The sequence below is a fragment of the Megalopta genalis genome, chromosome 11 (assembly GCF_051020955.1).
Source record: "Megalopta genalis isolate 19385.01 chromosome 11, iyMegGena1_principal, whole genome shotgun sequence".
Taxonomy (NCBI): Eukaryota; Metazoa; Arthropoda; class Insecta; order Hymenoptera; family Halictidae; genus Megalopta; species Megalopta genalis.
This window is the reverse complement of record NC_135023.1, coordinates 12,618,021-12,638,334: the sequence shown is the minus strand read 5'-3', so window position 1 is coordinate 12,638,334 and position 20,314 is coordinate 12,618,021. Positions and strand designations below refer to the sequence as shown.

At 38.1% G+C, this 20,314-nt stretch overlaps 1 protein-coding gene across 1 annotated transcript in view; it reads left to right on the top strand.

Annotated features, from left to right (window-relative positions):
- dpr1 (defective proboscis extension response 1) overlaps positions 1-20,314 on the top strand; it is a 637,236-nt gene that overhangs the window by 279,728 nt on the left and 337,194 nt on the right. The gene's annotated exons all lie outside the window — the stretch shown is intronic.

The window sequence follows — 20,314 nt, the reverse complement described above, 5'->3', positions numbered from 1 at the left end:
AGATAAAGTGAATTTAAAAATCAACAAATAAAGTGAAGTTTAACATAAACATTTAGAAGATATTGCAATGCAAACTGAACTGATTTTGAAAGTTCCCAGTGGCTTCAATTTTCAATAGACTGTTACGTTCAATTAAATGATTATACTTTAGAATTTACGTTTTATTGCGTGCACTGTTATTATTGTACGAGTTTCCACGGTGTTATCAGTTGAAATAAAACCTCAGCTTGCAGATGGCAGCATCAGTGCCGGTTGAAGCGATAAGGATTAATACAGTTCTGGCCACTGTGCATCTGCTGGAGGTATTACTATATAAAATAAAATTCTACGTTACATTTTTATCTGTAACGTTACTAAAATGTGCCTCTGGAAATGAAAGTTTGCCTAGATACCGTACAATCAAATTATCATGCTTTGAGTTACTCTTTGGATTTCTTTATCCCTTATATTTATTTTCGGATTTATTGAGACTAATAAAGAATACAGAATGATAATTCTCCGGAAAAAAATAAACAATACGATAACCATTAGACCTATTAAACCTTTGCGTAAAATAAAAATGTTCTTTGATTCTTTTGACCTTTCTACCGTCGAAAGTTCGTCTATTATATCAAGTTATTTCGCAAAAATCGACGGTCAAACGATCAAATTTGTTTCGCTTTTTGTATAGTTTCCTATGAAACGAATTTTGAGCGCCGATCAATAGTCTATTCGCAATTCCATAAAGACACAATGAGATTTATTTTGCCGTTTGTGGCTTCGGATAAAACGAATTTTGAGCGCTGATCGATGACGGTCAGTTTTAAAGCGTGGCGCACAACCATGCCACCGACGATGGTTTACCCTCGTTTTAAATCTGTAGTGGAACGCGTCGTTTACTCTCGGAAAGGGGCGGAAAGGGCCGCGGGTCAAGATGGAACGTTGAACTCGTTGCGAATGTCTGATGATCGTGAATGCATCAATCATTCATGGAACCTGTTTAGAAACTTTAAATTATATCTGCTGATGTACGAGCCCTGTACGACCGGCTCACTGCCGACAGGAATAATTAGAATTTCAATATTCATATTCTACTTGCATAGCTGATAGCCTTTGTCGGTGACGTCGATAAAAGAATCCATCGATTAATGATTATTAACGGATGTTCATGCATTTTCATTCGACGCGTACGCGAGAGACAGAATCGAAATCGAAATACGATAGACCCAAAGTTTCCGTTTAAATATAATATTAACGCGTTCGTAATTGTTTCTAATAAATATTTTTATGCAGATGACAGAAACGGATCTAATTGTATCGTCGCATTTAATATTTACTTGACGAAAAATAAACATCTTCGTTTCTCTTAAACTGAGTTCTAACAACTTCTGTGAATTGTGAATCACTCGACAATTACTTAAAATTAAAAAAAGTATTAATTAAATATAATATTAACGCGTTCGTAATTGATTCTAATAAATATTTTTATGCAGATGACAGAAACGGATCTAATTGTATCGTCGCATTTAATATTTACTTGACGAAAAATAAACATCTTCGTTTCTCTTAAACTGAGTTCTAACAACTTCTGTGAATTGTGAATCACTCGACAATTACTTAAAATTAAAAAAAGTATTAATTAAATATAATATTAACGCGTTCGTAATTGTTTCTAATAAATATTTTTATGCAGATGATATCTTAGAGAGAAACAGATCTAATTGTATCGTCGCATTTAATATTTACTTGACGAAAAAGAAATATCTTCGTTTCTCTTAAACTGAGTTCGAACAACTTCTGCGAATCCGTAAATCACTCGACAAATGCGTTCGATGACGATTTACTCATCTATATGCATTTCACAACAGCACTGTGTTATGTGTACAACGATATTGGCACCGTATCGCAATTAATAGCGGAGCATACAATTGACAGATAATTTTCTCTGTTAATGATCGAAACATCGATTATTTGGCGCTCTTAATACCAGATGGAAGTAAATCAACGATTATTATTCAACTCAAAAATTCTTATAATCCCTCTATAATTTATTGCGGTGCTTATTGCATTTGCATTGTGCACTTTTGAGTATACTAGAGACTATTTTATCAGAGAGTTTATTTTTGTATCTATTTATTATTACTATTATTACTATTATTTATTATTAGTATACTATTATATTATACTTTTGTATCTATTTTGTATCTATTTATTATTACTATTATTACTATTATTTATTATTATTTATTATTATTTATTATTAGTATACTATTATATTATACTTATTCATTATTATTATTATACTATTATTATTATCATTACTATTATTTATTTATTCTATTTATGTATCTAAATAGTGCAATGAATAGACAATAGATCGTTTGGATATACATAATACTGTAAAAATGAATGTTCGGATAAGAGAGTCATTATTGCACTTCTTTTACATGTACTGCAAGTAGAACTATAATAATCGTCTCGAAGTCATTGCAAATTTCGGTCACTCTTTTAAAATTTGAAAAACGACATCATTCTGGAGAAACTTTCTCCATCCAGAGAATCTGTTTAACAATCATTTGCATTGCAGATGCGTAACTACAAAACAGATGGAATGGATTTCCTGGGGATAATCGGTCCCAAGGATCCCGGTGAATTCGTTTGTTTTAATAATGCACGGCTAAATAATGACTCGCCGGCCAGTAGGGTTCAACATCGTAGTAAAATATTAATTTCGCGATACTTCTCGCAGTTGGAGGCTCCACGAAGAAGCAGAACAATACAAATGAAGCATCGCGTTAGCCGTTCTGCAGTGATCACTGTCTCCCGAGCACCAAATTTAATTGTCGTTTTGATCTGATATCAGAATTGTCTGAATAATGAGGATATTTATTTGTTGTCTTGATTTGACCGCTTGTAAATAAAAGTAGTCTGCACAAAGGATTCGCAGACAGCTGATGCAAATTGTTATTTTCTATTGTGTAGGATATTTATATAATGTAAATAATTAATGTATGTATATATATATATATATAAATGTATTATATATATTATATAATGTATAATAAATATATTTATTAAGTGAATAAAATAAAAGAGATCACAACAGATTCAGCAGGGCACACACGAATGCAGAATATTAGTTTACGATGTTTACGTTATGATTATGACAATGATAAGTAATTGAAATAATTTATTCTGGAGAGGTTTAATATTTAGTAATATATAATCCAGTATATTTTCATATAAACATCGATTTATTGTTATTATTACTACTTCATAGTAAATACACAATATTGCAAAATTCACTGAGCTCACAAAATCATTGAAATTTTACCAAAAATTATTGGAAATTCGGTAGAAATATTTGTAGTACAACGTTGCTAATGACTTCTGTCGTTGAAGCACAACGGAGGAACTTACAAATAAAAACGAAAAATTACCAACTTAAAATCATCGAAATATCTATTTTCGTAAGCATAAATTACAGATACAAATTGTGCGCATCGAGTCAGATTCCGTCGTTAGTTTTTATCCGCTTGGAAAATTATTCATCCCTTAGAAAAGCGTATCAAACAGGATTCGCGAAAGTATCGCATTCAGTGATTTCCATTAGTGCTTTCTCGTTTAAATTTAATGCGTTGACCTACATCCGATAATAAATGGCGTGCTAAATATATCAGGGTGGTATTCGAAAGATTCGGGTGCTCTCGTAATAGCGTAGCCAAGTGTGTTTCGTCCAGCGCGTTGATATTTAACCCTTTGCACTCGAAGTTTTTTTTGAGTCATATTACCAGCAACTCGAAGCCATTTTAGTGAAAAGATCATATTCACATGTAAGTTCATGATATAAGCATTAAAAGAAAAGTCATCGTTGTATGTTATTATTTTTTTAATTGTTTATGGATACAAACGTCATTTGTCACCAACAGCGAAACATCCTATAACTAATTTTTACGATTTGTTTTTGTTCTTATGTTAAAAACTGAAAATTATTTGCATTGTCTCCGTTTAAAGACAAATTTTAAATGGCTCCGCTCCGGAGCCCTCGAGTGCAAAGGGTTAATATAAATTTCTGTGTACACTCAAACAGTGGTGGTTCACGAAAAAACAAAAACAGAAAAAAAAGAAAAATGAATTCGCGTGCCACACGCGATTTGCGGACAACCAGAAGCATTTGGTTACGCGTGTTATAAGCTTTCACAATAGAGTCAGAGATCCGGAAAAGTCAATTATCGATACCGCTGACTATGAAGCAAATATAGCAGAGCGCGGAACGCAAAATGGCCGCGGGGAAGCATTTCGCGTTGACGAACACAATTTTTAAAGTCTCTCAAGCATGCGAAACGTTTCTCTGATGAAACACCTATCGCTGGACGAAATGACCAATCGCTGAAACGGTTTTACATCGATCACGGGTGACCAATATGTAATCGTTAAATGGCGATACGATCAAATTAATTCCACGTAGAAATAAAATAAAATCTGCATTGCGATCGTACGTTTCAATATTTAAATATTGAGTGAGTGAAATAGTCATTGGTTAGAATATTAATATATTGCAGAGTACAGTAAATTCTCCCTAATTTTCCTTCAGCTTGTAAACAAAAGTGGACAATTTGGAAAGAGAAAATACGATTATTCATAATAGTAACTCCTCTTCCGAGATTGTCCATCTTTGATTGAAAGCTGATGGAAAATTAGGGAGAATTTACATTACAATTAGGGAGGATTTATTTATACAATTTAGATATATAGCAATGATTTCACATGTGAAAGATTTCATTAAATTACGAATTTTCTGTATTTATCAAATTGCTAAGTAGGAAACATTATTAAAGAGAGATATTCAATAAAATGATTCGTGCTTATAAAACAGTGTTCACAAATTCATTATGTGACAGTTAATAATAACGATCGCTGACTAATCACGAAATAAACTGCAAGACGAATATAATGTATAAAGTATTTTATATTTTCCATTGAAATAGATGAAAATTGAAATGTTCAATTTATCATGCTTTGTAATTTAACAATTAATAACTTTAAAACTGAACAATTTATTAGCTTTATAAATTTCGTTAGAAATAATATCTAAAAATCTAAATTAATTCAACGAGACTGAAGTAGATCACAATTTTGAACGATGCATTATTTACGTCGAACGAATGTTCCTTTCTAATATTCCCTATATTCGTAAAGTTTCTTCCGCTATCTACGAACCTATCTCCGAGGCGGCCTGTACACGAAACAGACCGATACGTTCAATATTAAATCAAGCTGCTCAAAAATTATTGCAGCTGCGGCAGCAGACCGCAGACACCAATTTCCCGGTAATCGTGGAAACGGATACCAAATAAATTACCCCATGAATTATTGGCGAATGCACTTTTACCGGTGTTAGAAAACCGTTGCCAAGAAACAACGTCGGCGTGCAGCGGTTTCAATCTCGCCGACCGCGGAACAGAACTTCGTTGCTGGTCTTACCTTTCTCTACGGACCGGTCGGCTTATTAAAGCTGCATCCCCCGCGTTCCCGGCGCTCCCGGAAACTTTATAAATCGTCAAAACTAGGTGTGTCGATGCCCCCCTTTAGTTGATCGTATTTTCGGTTCCCGCACGAAAGTACCGGGGAACCGGAGCCTCCGTGAAACTTCCGCGAAAGAAAACGCGATCGAATGGTGTTCTAAAGATGTTGCGACTGAATTACGGTCGCTGCTCCTCGAACCACAAGTACAAGTAATATTTGCCGCATTCACAATTTTATACAATGATTTAGACAGTGATATTTACAGCAAACGTTCGTCCTTAACGTTTTATTCTCATTTTTATCTCTTTTTTATCACAATTTTACGATACAATTTAATACAATTTTTATTACATGCATCGAGGTTCGTTTACGTTTGTCTACGTTTGTTTGTGTTTCAAGATGGTATTTTTCTGCAATCTTTATTATATGTTTCCCGAAATGTACTGTTTTTAATATCTGTCATGATTTAGGTCGTTGCATATAGCTAGAAAAAAAAATACTAATGCGATCAGAAGCAAAAATTGTCCTTTTCTAAATTGTCTTCCCTTAGATCGTCCTTTCTTAAATGCATATGGAAAAGCAAATAAATCTCTGAGAAATTCGAATGCTTCGAATAAAGAAGAAAGATCGAAGTTTCGAATAAACTTTTGCAAGAATATTTATTTTCGGAATTCTTTTCTTCTACATAAATATTTCTATACAGAAATCGAGCACAGGGATTACTGTCGAAACGTTATGCACTTGTTAAATATATTCTTTTGCAGCATAATTCTTCGAATGAACACAACGGTGCAGAGATTCCATAACGAGATCTAATTAGTATTCTTTCGACGATGAGGCATCTTTTGGTGAACGAGGGGAAACTTTCGTTCGACTCTGATTTTTGTGTAACGACGCGCGAATATGGGAGTTCGCATAAAAATCCGCAGTCCGCTTTTTTACCATCGCCTCCGTGTTTTTTCGAGAAGCTCGCGCGAGGTGATCATTACGGTTGCGGATCTACGGGGCGCGTAATACCGCCTATCAAATTCATAGATATGAAAATGTTTGACCGCGCGGCGTTCCACGAGGACCGGCGGGCGGTCAACGATTATTAACTGGGTTCAGTTTAAAATTAAAGTCGGATCGCGGCGGCAGTAAAACGGCGAATTGCGCCCGAGCGTCGGTATTACATTCTTCGGATAAATTTCCGTTATAATGGTACTTGACCATCATAAACCAAAAAGAGGACGCCGGTATTGGTGGCGGACGTGAGCAGTTGATGCAAAATCCGAGCGAGCTTCAAGTGGAAGTGAAAAAGGAGCAAAGCCACCTCTAATGGTTATGACTGGATTGGGTGAACCAACTACCTACCCCGTTGGTGTCCGCAATTGCGGCGGGCTACGTTATCCCGCGATTTGGAAAATGACGAAATTTGATAATAAAACGGCCGGGCCATCTACTCGGACCTCGTACAACACTCTATAAACGTATATTATTCTTAATAGCGGCCATCCGAGAGCCGGATCCCTCTAGAATTTCGGCGATACCAATATATCAGGAATACTAACAAGTAATCCGCTGTTTTGCTTCGCGAAAATGGGAACGGAGCTTTTTTGAAAAATTATAAAGAACATATGAAGATCTATATTAATTCATGAACGAAAAAGTCTACATTATCTTGATCTAATAATATGTTTCTTGCCAATTTTATTACTCGACTCTGTTATATTGCTGAGCAATTTTCGTTGGAACAATTTGTTATTGTTTTGTCAGTTCGTCGAATTAAAGAACGTACGAGGACATTCGATTTTGTTTAATAAAGTGCAAACAATCTTATTATCTTAAATAAATAATAAGTCGAGATGACAAGGATTTGCAGTGCTCGATCCATGGTGGATTTTGAAAAATTATAAAGAACATATGAGATCTATATTAATTCATGAACGAAAAAGTCTACATTATCTTGATCTAATAATATGTTTCTTGCCAATTTTATTACTCGACTCTGTTATATTGCTGAGCAATTTTCGTTGGAACAATTTGTTATTTTTTTGTCAGTTCGTCGAATTAAAGAACGTACGAGGACATTCGATTTTGTTTAATAAAGTGCAAACAATCTTATTATCTTAAATAAATAATAAGTCGAGATGATAAGGAATGTGAATTCTCCCCGAAATAACATTTCTGTAAAAAATGCCTGCTCAGAGAATTGTTCAAACAAACGTTGTTCAATAATTCTATCACAATTGGTAAATAATTTACAACAAATTGGTAAAGAATTTGTTTTCTTTTGATTAGGAGTAATTAGTCTTGTCTCGAAATTTCGAACAAACTCGAGCAAATGGAACTGACTTTAACGTAAAGTTTAACGTTTCTAGAAGTGAGAAAAATGTTTTTACGATTGTTTTACTGTGTAAACAACGTTTACTGTAAAAAAACTTTTTGTAAAATAGATTAGATCAATTAAAAATTAAATTCGAATTTTAACTGTTGTGTAATTGTTTTAAATAATACAGGTAATTGCTCCTGCAAATGCACGGGAGATTGAATTATTCGTGAAAAAACAAAATTTATTTTCATATCAACTAAAAATCTAGATTCGAGAGAAATATTCTATTTTACTCACCGTCCAAAATTTAAATAAACAAAATGTACAAATAATACAATTTCATCGTTGTTTAAATCTGAACTATCAGTAAATAACAATTATCCATTTTGCTGTGGGTAGTTTATATAATATTTCAATTAATCAGAACTAATATGAAAATCAAGTTCATCGATACGCAACATCAGAATATAACGTTTTAATTAAAATTCATCGTAAAGCGAACGCAGGGTAGATTTTGAAAATGGAAAGCTTCGTTACCATTGATATAGTTTTTACTAAAAATAGAATGATACTTATTGAGCACTCAGAATGAAGTAGTCTTTGATCAATTAATGTTCTTAGAAACACCATTTGCCACTGAAAAGGTTCGAGCTGTTGTAATTCATGAAAACTTTCAAGGAATCTATCGATTTAGGAATCGATAAGGAATCTACTCGCTTATGTACATCGATTGCTTATGTACATTTAAAATTCGATCGTGTCCTCTCTCGTGCTTCCATTCGATTGTTTTCTGGAGAGATCAATCAATTTCCCATTTTATTAACTCATCTTGGAGTCGTTTATCTTCGTGGAAGCAGCAGCGAAAACATTAAGAAATCGTGCTGATGCTATTACGGGAATAAATGACAACCGTTTAGAAGCATTGCGGACGATATCTCATTTTCATAGTATCGCATTTACAATTCTATCCACGCGAACTGGAACGCCTACAAGAGTAGTAGTGTCCAGGAAATATTCGTTGCATTATTCTCAAACGTGTACGCAACATTTTTCACGCGCTAGATTTTCAACAAAATGTTTCGAACACAATATTTTTAACAATATTATGCGCGAAATGAAACACGCTTACTTTAGTTTCGATGAAACAGTAGATTACAAATTTTCGTGACAAATGTCGGATTTCATTAATCTCGGAGCATTAATAATGCGAGAGATTTTCTACTGAAAATATTTATTGCATTACATATCGCAAATGCGCGCGACGTGCGCGTTATTTTTTAATAATATTATACACGGAAAGATTTATATGCAATTTATCTTGTCTGGGATAGTAGATTACAAATTTTTGCGATAAACGTCTGCTTTAATTAATCAGAATATTAATAATACGAGAGAACTTGTCGCGAAAATATCGCGTTACTTCCAAATGAATATGCGGCGCGCACAATATTTTTAATAATTTATGCTCGGAACGATTTGTATGCAGTTCATTTTTTATGAGACGGCAGATCGTAAAATTCTGTGAAAAATACTGCTTTGGTTACACAATGTTAATAATACTGGCGAGTTTGTACCAGAATTATTGCATCACTCCCGAATTGTATTGCGTTAAATCAAGAGAATCAATCGGTCCTATTGAATCCAAAACTCAAAGATAATACTCGCGTCACGTTATCCTATTGAAGCGGCATTTCTCTCGAATTATTATTTCTTTTCTCGCATCGTAAAGTAATCGTGTAAAATGCATAAATGAACCCACAAAATCTGTTATTCATTAATAAATAATAATAAAATTTCACGGCAGTACAATGATTTTCATTTCGATTGAACTTTCCACAGCAAAATCACGATTTCTGCAACAATTTCTCCGGCGACCAGCACATCCGAAAAATCTTCCGAGTGCAAAGGGTTGCGCATTCGACTGTTCTTTTCGCATCTAAACGAGTCCGCCAGTCTACGAACGATTTCGAAACGTGTCGCAACAATTATTTAGCGCGGATTTCATGTAAATTTAACCGTGCAAATTTAACCGCATCGAAGTGTCTCCGACGCTGTCGTTTTATCTTTTTCTCGCGACGGTCGGCCGCGATAAAACGGAAACAATCGCGACGGGGAATTCGAGATTTCGCACGATGCATTTCAATTCGAAGTTCCGAGTTCTCATAACTAAATGGAATCCAACAAACTGCGGGCGGCGGGACAGCGGATCCCGGAGCGAAATCGGCGGAACCTCGGGAAAACCGTGGAATGCCCGTGCAGGAACTTTCCGCGGCCGTTTTCCCGCTCGTATTTTCTTCCCCGGGGCTCGCTGGGAAACAAATATCTCATCGACTGGAGAACGCTTTTCACGGATCCTGGAGCCGCCTCGCCCCTCCCCGTCCCCCCACCCGTATATCATACTCGAAACAATCGCGTCAATCAATTTCCATCGCGGTCCAGTGATTAATGCCCGGCCACCGTCCGCTCCGGGAGAGACGGGTCTGCGGCTGGAAAAACAAAAAATTCGCCAATTTTTGGCGACGTAATTACAGCCATCGGCGGGCAAACATCCTTGACGGCGACCCTTTTATGTCCCCGTTTTCTACCGACGCTTTGTCCTCCTGCGACCGGACCAGCTGCGCCACTTGTTATCCGTAAAGATTACAACAACAACAACAATTGCTAGCCTGAATACCTGACCCGCTGACCTGACCCGCTTCGACGTTCCAAATAGCCGATAATTGGATGCCGACGATACCTCCTCGTACGACGGGACAGGGGCGAAGAGAGGCTGCGTGAGAGGAACGAGAAAGAAAGGCCCGAATAGTCGCCTCTGCTCTTCCCGAACTGTCCATTTTCGTGTACAATCCGAGCGTCAATTAGGGAGAATTTACTGCGATTACTTCGGACGATGACCTTACACGAAGACTCTTCTTCCGAGACCAGCCGACGACCCTTCAATTTCATTATGGGAACAAGTTCATTTTGCTAGCCGTTGCGAAACATTCCGGCGGGCCGGCTAATGGCAACGTGAATTTCACGCGTCTGCGTGTTCATCAATTAGCCCGCCGGTGTACCGTCCGCAAGACGAAAGTCGAGCAATCGAAGCGGAAGTCTCGTATCTAGGGTCATCGACACATTCGGCACAATTTTTTGTAATAAATAGCAAAGTAATAAAGCGAAGTAATAAATAGCAAAGTGAAAAGAACATTATTTTGGTCATTGCAGAGTGAACTGGTTCCTCTAAAATCTCAAAAAAAAATATAAGTCATTCAGTCGAATGATAAAAAAGTTATACCATCCTGAAAGATGCTCAAAGCGTCGTCGCGCTCGAAAACCGCGCCCCGTAAAGATCATAATTTACCAGTGGCACCTCAACGAACTGTGGCTACTTTGTTCGATTATTATGCTGTATAACCTGGCTTTTAGGAGAGGATCGGCGTTACAGCCGGAAACGCGGAGCACATAGAAGTTTCGGGGACACAGAAAACATTCTCGGTGTTTATAGATGCGTAAAAAGACAGTTCGGAGGAGCTAAGCTGCACGAAAGTATTCGGGATTTTTTTTATTACCTTGTTTACCTCTTTCGAAAGTTCGACACTGTCTTCCGATGGTTTTGCGGGTATCTGCGAGCGGGAGAAGTACGGATCCAAGCGCGACGGAAGTAAACATTCCGAGATTAATTGGAGCAATCGTTTATACAATGTACAAAGTGTCCTAAACTTATTGTACTATATTTTTCTTAGCGAATATTAGCATTCCTTGGCATTTTCGCTAAGGAAAGAGTTGCTTCAAATGATCTCACGAACCCCTCATTTCATCCCTCATGACATCCTGTATGCCATTCGTTTGTTCCGAATAAATGATCGTGTCCATAATTTTGTCAATAATATCGTGCGCAGCTCGCGTCGCCGATGGCTTCCTCGAGACAATTCTCCTAGTGCGAAAGGGTTAAGCAGCCGTACGCGTCGAAATAACTGTCGATTTCGCAGAGTTTCCGCAACGGGAATTAAGATCGCCCGAATTAATTACGTCGCCGCGCGGTCGCAAGTATTAATTTATATGCATTCGACAGCACACACAAACGATTTGCAATGCAACGTTCCGTGATCAATGGAATCATCTGTCCGCGGGGCGAACGCGCGTTCCGCGTAGCGGCTGGAAGCACCGGATAACCGGAAAGCCGATAAAAATAGAGTTACCATCTCCCAGCAAAGAACTCAATTGCAATTTACCACGGTCAGCTAATGCGTAGGAGCACCGCTCAAGAAAATGAATTTCCTCGCTTGCGGCGCAGATGGTCCGAGAAACATGCTCCCCGTTTATAGTGAGGAATGGTATTCCGGCAAGAGGAATGGCCGTCGATCTCAGCTCGGTTTAGCTTGCTTTTCGCTTTTTTCCCCGCCGCAGTTTTTTTTTCTCTCTCCCCCGCTTCCTTTTTTGGCCGGAGAATACAGAAACGCTTAATTAGAAGTTGGCTCGGAGCACGGGCTCCAGCTACCGGGCTAATTCTCGCTCGATATCGTTCAGACATCGAGCTTATACGGCTCGGGATTGGATTACGCGTGTTTTCATTTGTTCTCGTCAAGAACGGCCGCTTGTCAAGAGGCGGCTTGATTGGGTGCAGTCGTCGTTCCGCGAGATTTCCGTGTCGATTGTGATACGTCAGCCCTGTCCAGCCGACGACCCTTCAATTTCATTATGGGAACAAGTTCATTTTGCTAGCCGTTGCGAAACATTCCGGCGGGCCGGCTAATGGCAACGTGAATTTCACGCGTCTGCGTGTTCATCAATTAGCCCGCCGGTGTACCGTCCGCAAGACGAAAGTCGAGCAATCGAAGCGGAAGTCTCGTATCTAGGGTCATCGACACATTCGGCACAATTTTTTGTAATAAATAGCAAAGTAATAAAGCGAAGTAATAAATAGCAAAGTGAAAAAAACATTATTTTGGTCATTGCAGAGTGAACTGGTTTCTCTAAAATTTCAAAAAAAAAATATAAGTCATTCAGTCGAATGATAAAAAAGTTATAACATCCTGAAAGATGCTCAAAGACTTTTTACACCGAGTGCACAAAATAATTTGATGTATCATGAACTCATTAATCAGATCAAATATTATATACCAATAAAAATAAAATAATATATTATAAATCAAATATGATATTATATAATATACTATATACTATAATATATTATTTTATCATATGATGAAATAATATATTATCAACCACCGGTGACCGACGATTGAAAAAATTGTATTCTTCTACGTAGATAAATTTTAAATAATTTGGAGACCGTAGAAGAATGTACCTAATGTGGCATTGACACCTTTTTCTAAACATTTAATACTTGCGAAACTGACAATAAGATCTCGATAACAAGCATATAACGAGGATTGCTAGGATATCACAAAAAGATTCATTAAAATATACAACGAAATGAAGAAGCATTAAATTTTTAAAAACCTTATTAATACCTGTTCCGCGCATAGTGCTTTAAAACACGGTATGCGCAGGTTTCGCGCAATGTTCTAACGCGGGCTGAACGAAAAGCAAGGTAAAAAGCCGAGCTGCAAAAAATTCACGCGTCTCGCTCGAACTGCGCCGATAAAGCTTGCGCTCAGCGTCAGATTACAAAATTACAAATTCAAGCCGCAAAGCAATCGATATTCTTCAGGGAACAAAAGGAAGTCCCCGAGGTCTTCGTTCCCGCTACGAGTTCCAGCGGAACTCGTGGTCGCAATTAATCAGCGATATGACTGATCGGAATTCGAGGCGGACAGGCAACGGCGTGATTAAAAATGTCGATGCGACGGCCGAAGGTGTGCCGCGGAATTCGGCCGCGCAAGATGCGGGGACGCTGAACTTTCTCGGCCAAGAGTCTCCGGCTACAATTCCTAACAGTTCCAAACTCGCGGCACCGCTTCAGCCAGACACAAGAAAATGCAGTCTGAATGTACCGTCATGAATACGGGACCCGCGCATGCATCGGTGTATATAGTATACGTGACTTCACGCGCGAATCCTGAAGCCCGAAGTTGCCCCGGAGCTACCGGAAAAACGATTGTTCGCGGAGCTCCGAAAGTTTCAAGCTTTTTATCGTTCTCGAATTCTGCCGCAGGACAGCCTTGAGACAAGCACAAGGGAGTCTGATGGAGAAATGAGAAGGCGAACATTCAAGGGGCTGGATAAAGAGAGTGAGCGAGAGAGAGAGAGAGAGAGAGAGAGAGAGAGAGAGAAGGTGAAGGCAGATGAACAGAGGAAGTGCGCAACCGGAGGAATGCTCGGCACGTATCATTTCAAATGCGTCCCGTTTATCAGACGCGATTCGACTTCTTTAACTTTCCACGCCGTCTATTTTCTTACGTCGTAATGATCTCTGGCCCGTTTTCTTTGGTTCGGCAGGAATTAAATGCTCCCTGGCCTGGGTAAACCTTCGGATACCGCCAGGAATAAGTACAGTGAAACTTTTGTGATCTGCGTTCACACACCGAACGCCCATTGTCCGTCGCGCGTCTTTGTGCTCGTTTCTAAAATCAATGGGTTCTTCTTTCATTTTTTTTCTTTTTCTTTTTTATGGTATTGTAAGATCGTTTCTGTGCGCCGCGATTAGACCGCCGATCTTCCCGAAGAATAGGAGATTCTCTGGAACAGTTACAAGAAGTGGGCGCCGTCGAAGAATTTCTTTTTCTCATCGAATAATTTTAGTAAGTTCGAAGCACTCATTTTTTTCCAGAAATGCATAGAATCTTTGTCGTGGTGGAATTTACAAAGAGATGCTGAGATACAAAAAGTTTTATTCGCGTAATATCAACATTCTGAAATATATTCGTTTAATCGTTTAACGAACAATAATGTGCTGTACCAAAAGATGCCAATAGTTCGAAGCCATCGAGAACAATGCTTTAGGAAATCAAAGCGTCTTGATTTCAAGTAAAAACTTGTTTCTTTATGATGAACCCTACAGTGTATTATTATAACGAAATATCAACTTTTCTCTGCTAGAAATAGCACACAGATAATTAAGCTCGTGTTTTTATAGCAGTTTAATAGCTATTTAAATTTTAGTAGATTTTTAATAGAAATTAAAATTAATCGATTATTAATGGAAATTAAAATTAATTGATTTTACATAGAAGCGATACCAATTATAATGAACTTATATTACATATAAAGTTAATAATTACGATAGATTTTTTTGTTACTTTAATAGAATATACCACATCCATCGTGCGATTAATTTATAATTCGACCACGTGAAACAAATGTACAATTGCTCCACATCGATCGAAAGGAATTTAAAGATTCAACTCCGTTATAAAAATTTCATTTTTCGTAAAAATTTAGCAATATCGGCAATCTGCGGGATAACGGCAGCAAGCATGATCAATGCGGTCGAAAATTAAGGGTGCATAATTATCAGTAGCCGTCGCAATAGAAACTTCATTCGAGTGTGCTGTCCAGTAGTTGCATTATTGTTAGTTGCATTATTTCCTATAGGTGCCGGTCAACGTTCGAGGCAATATTTAACATTTAACGGTAAATCAGAGTTACGAGTGAACGTATTTCATTATGCAACAGTTCGGAACGTTATGGTCAAACAACTTCTGTTTCTGAAACTTCAAATAGAATAGGAGAATAGTCTCCGGCGCTGAACTTTAATTACTCGTTGAAACTGCAATGGAGAGTGTCGGCGGCAGAACGATATCACAGAAAGAATTCTGTAATATTCATGCACAGATTACGAACTTCCTTAAACATTGCTGCAACGAAGGAAAGTTGACGGGAATCAGGTCGCGACAACTAATACTCGATCTTTTGTTAACACTCGAACACTGGACCTTTTCGGGAAAATATCTTTTGTGAATTTTTTTGTTAATTTTTGTAAACATTTCGCACCGTGTAGCCAAAATTTTAGTTAATGTACAGTCTTAGAAGACACTGTACAGCAGACTTAAACAATAGATTCGAATAACAGATTGTCTCGAATTTTTATCAGAACCCATTTTCACCAAAAAAATACTCCTCGTGTCAAATATAATAAAAAAAGGCAACAATATTTATACGTTGTCAATGTTATACAGTGTTAACAAACCTGATACTTTGTTATACATACAGAAAATCGTACATTAATTGTAATCGCTGACAAGATATTTTGTTTGCCCTAAATTCCTCCCACTTTATGCGAAAATTGTGGCATCCGTGAAGCATTTCGTTTGCAATAAATTCTTCCCGCTTCACAGAAAAATTGCGACGTTAACAAAGTACACTTCTTTTACAATACATCTCTTCAGACACTCCGTACAAAAATCGTGCGACATCGGCGAAGTGTTTCCGTCACAAAATAATTTTTCCAAACACTCCGTGCGAAAAGTTGTGCGACACAGCGTGTCCAGTTCGCAATGAATTCCGTCCGAACGGTTCATACAAAAACTGTTTGCGCAGCAAACCGGAGCTTCGGGGTGAGCTCACAATAAATTCGTTTCTTCGTGAATTACGGTCTCCGCCGCTAATCTCCATGACAATGATGTTATTTGTCAAATCGCGAAACGTCAGACCATAGCGCGCGCGGGACAACGACAGAGCGTATAACGCGGCCGTGCGTGTGAACGCACAATGCGTTTGAAAAATCAATAAACGTCTGGAAGTTAAAACTCATCCGTAAACACGGTCGTTCCAACAATCAAGCAAACTTTGTTGACCTGTCGTAGCGAATGGATTCGGCAGCGGGGACAAAAAAAAATCTCCAATCAAGCAGCTCGGCCGCGGAACGCTTGTTTATCGCCTGGCTCTCGGTGGAGAACACAATGGGGGGCTGCAGAAAAAAAAACGCAACGGGGTGGGGAAGAGGGACACAAACCTACGCGGCCACGGGAATTGGAAAGCGGCGCAATCTCGAAGGCGTATCAAAGAAACGGACAGAAGTATCCGTGGGGTTCGCTAATCGCGAGTGTCAAGTTGAATCGGACCGTATCGGGTGTACTTCCCGGTAATAGGAGTAAAATGTATGAAAGCAGACAATCCAATTTCCCATCCGCCGACTCGAAATGATGCTTATCGACTGGCCGGAGGTGGGACATATTATTTCCTCCTTCGCCGTCGCGCTGCCTATCCTCTTTCCTTTCTGATCTTCTGATCATAATTTTCTAGAGACCGCTCGACCGATAACGTGGAAACGATTCCTCTCCTTAATCGTTTCACTATTCGCTCGTGCTCGGCCACAGAATGTCAGATCGATTGTCCCGGAATCAACTTTTTCTTTCCTTACAGTGTTCTCCAATCTATCGGTTACAAAATTTTCTTACTTCTTTCTTTCACGCTGCACGCTTCGCGCGATTCATTCGAGTAATCCTGGAATAGATTTTTATTCGAATAATTCTCGAATAATCTTCGAATGAATCGTTAGTCGAATGATTTTCGAATAAAATCTTCGAATACATTTGTATTCGAATGATCTTCGAATAATAGCTGAATAAATTGTTCTTCAATCTATCAGCTACAGAATTTTCTAATTTTTGTCTTTCACTCTGCACGTTTCATGATTCATTCGAATAATCCTCGAATACATTTTTATTCGAACAATCCGCGAATGAATTTTGTCTTCGAATAAGATCTTCGAATCAATTTGTATTCGAATAATCTTCGAATAAATTTGTATTCGAATAATCTTCGAATACACATTTGTATTCGAATAATCTTCGAATAAAAGCTGAAGAAACTGTTCTCCAATCTATCAGCTAGATTCTTCTAAATTTTTTCTTCCACCCTACACGTTTTACGATTTATTCGAATAATCCTCGAATACATTTTCATTCGAATAATCTTCGAATAAAATCTTCGAATAAATTTGTATTTGAATAATCTTCGAATAAAAGCTGAATAAACTGTTCTCCAATCTATCAGCTACAGAATTTTCTAATTTTTTTCTTTCACTCTACACGTTTCATGATTCATTCGAATAATCCTCGAATACATTTTTATTCGAACAATCCTCGAATGAATTTTGTCTTCGAATAAGATCGTCGAATAAATTTGTATTCGAATAATCTTCGAATAAATTTGTATTCGAATAATCTTCGAATACATTTGTATTCGAATAATCTTCGAATACATTTGTATTCGAATAATGTTCGAATAAATTCGTATTCGAATAAGATCTTCGAATTAATTTGTATTCGAATAATCTTCGAATACATTTGTATTCGAATAATGTTCGAATAAATTTCTATTCGAATAATGTTCGAATAAATTTCTATTCGAATAATCTTCGAATAAAAGCTGCGAACGAACGAAATCATTCTTGAACAACGAATTTATTTTCCTTCGAATTGAAATCGTTACGCGTTACTTACGAATAAATCTGGCGTGCGTATCAATCGTCCATCGTTCGAATAAAACATTCCCGGACTCCGGCAGCGGGCCGGATCGCAAAAATCGCCGCGAAAATTCGATAGCGAGATTACTCGTTTCTGGTGCTCGAAACGCGATCCATCGCAGCGCGCCTTGAACTATCTGCGCGGGCACGCGTCAAAGTGTCGTTAACTCGGTATCGTAAGCGGCTCGTCTGCACGGCCATTAATTACACCGCCTAATTCCGCGAATTGGTCATTAAGGATCAGCTGTTCCGCACTTAATGTCAAGCTAACCGCGCGCAGTTCACTTCGTCCCTGATCCAACGATAGTCAGTGCTCCTTCGTGCGACGCGGGACACTGTAATTGGTTTGTTGGAGCTTAACTAACTACCGGATAAAGTCGAACGAACCGGAGGCCGGGGCGTTTAAGCGCGGATTATCCAGAACGAGGTGAACAATATTTACTGCTAATTGCCGGGCTTTGGCTATCCGATTTATTTCGGCGATAAGAAAATTTGGCGAAAGCGCCAGGCCGCCCGTGGGATTTCTTTTTATCGGCTTTTGACGGGCTCTCTTTATGGCGGTTCGATTGTATCCGCGTCCTTGATTTATAAATTCGGGCTCCACGCCGCGGCCAGCCATTGCGCCGCGTCCGTGTTGGATTTCTCGCCGGGACATTTTCTGCCCGCTAAACAGAAATATCGCGCATCAGGGAAGCGTTCCGTATCGAGCGTTTTAAACGGCACGATCGAAACCTATACGATAACCGTTGGGTCCGATTAAAATCGTATTATATTAGGTCCATCGATAAGTGGTTACACCGATTTGAAAAACCGCGGGTTGCGTCTGATACTCTGGCGGAAGACAATACCGTTCTAGAGATTAATTCCCTTTGTTCGGAAATTAAGGCTGCGTTTGACGACGACATCCTTTCGCAATCGCGAATGCAGCGCGCAGCAATAATAGTCGCGAAGAAAGCTGTCCTTTGTGCGCAAAGAAACCTTTGTTCTTACGAATATTCATTTTGTGCAGCCAGAAACGTGCATTACTCGGGGTAATAAACGGAGTGAGAAAACAAATGAAGTATGGGATCATAGAGCTTCAAATGCGAGAAAAACCAATATTGTTATTACATTGCAGAAGTTGAATGAAAATGCTGAACTTACTTTTCACTCTTAACAAATTTGAAAATATTCTGTTATCCAATCTGAGGTTATTTATGAAAAATCAAGATTTTCTACAACAATTTGTCACGCACAGAAATCAGATAAAAATGTACTCGTTCTTTTCGGTGATTTTAATCGATCGAAATTGGTGCATTATTATTCGTAAATTCTTCCAATGTCCTCGAAACGAGTACCGGTTTAAAAATGTGAATAATGACTTAAAAATTATAAATTAAATAAGAACAACAATATTCTTATATTCTTCTGAAGTTTACAAGGTTTTGTACTTCGTCCGTTAACAAAATCCACGGTTAACTTATGAGATACATAACATCCGAGAAAATAATCTTCAATCGTGGAGCGTTAAGTGATCGAGTAATTTTCCGACTCCAGCCGGTTATCATAATAAATAAAAACATTTGTATATGCTGTTAATCCCGGCAGCAATTCTAGGTCTGCCTCTATCTCGGAACGTTTACATATTTCCCGCGTCGTTCGAAAGATTTAATCTCCCAAATGAGATCCAAATGCAGGTGCACCTACGGCGGCGCATTAAGCAGGAATATCTTGCCAGCTTAAGCACACCTTCTGCCAAGAAAAAATTAGCTCAGTCGGACGTGCCGGGACACAGGAAACGAAACTACTGCTGATCTAGCAATTAACTCACCTGGAGGTCTGCCAACTATTTATATTACGCTATTATCATACGTTTCGTTCCGAGGCTAGGGCACAAACAACTATTGTTATCTGTGTAGTTTAGATTGCGCCCGGACGAAAATACTCGGACTTAGTTCTTACCGTAATGTTCCGCATTTGCAAACATATTCTTTTTCTTCGAGACGAGATTGTCGCTGTGGTCTAATCACGGCTTTCGCTTCGTATCAGTCCTCGACGAAAATCAACCACCCATGGACCAATACGTGTATTTTTTATTTAGGAGATTCTTATAAATTTTTATTTATTAATTCACGCGAAACCAAGATATTATATATCCTATATAA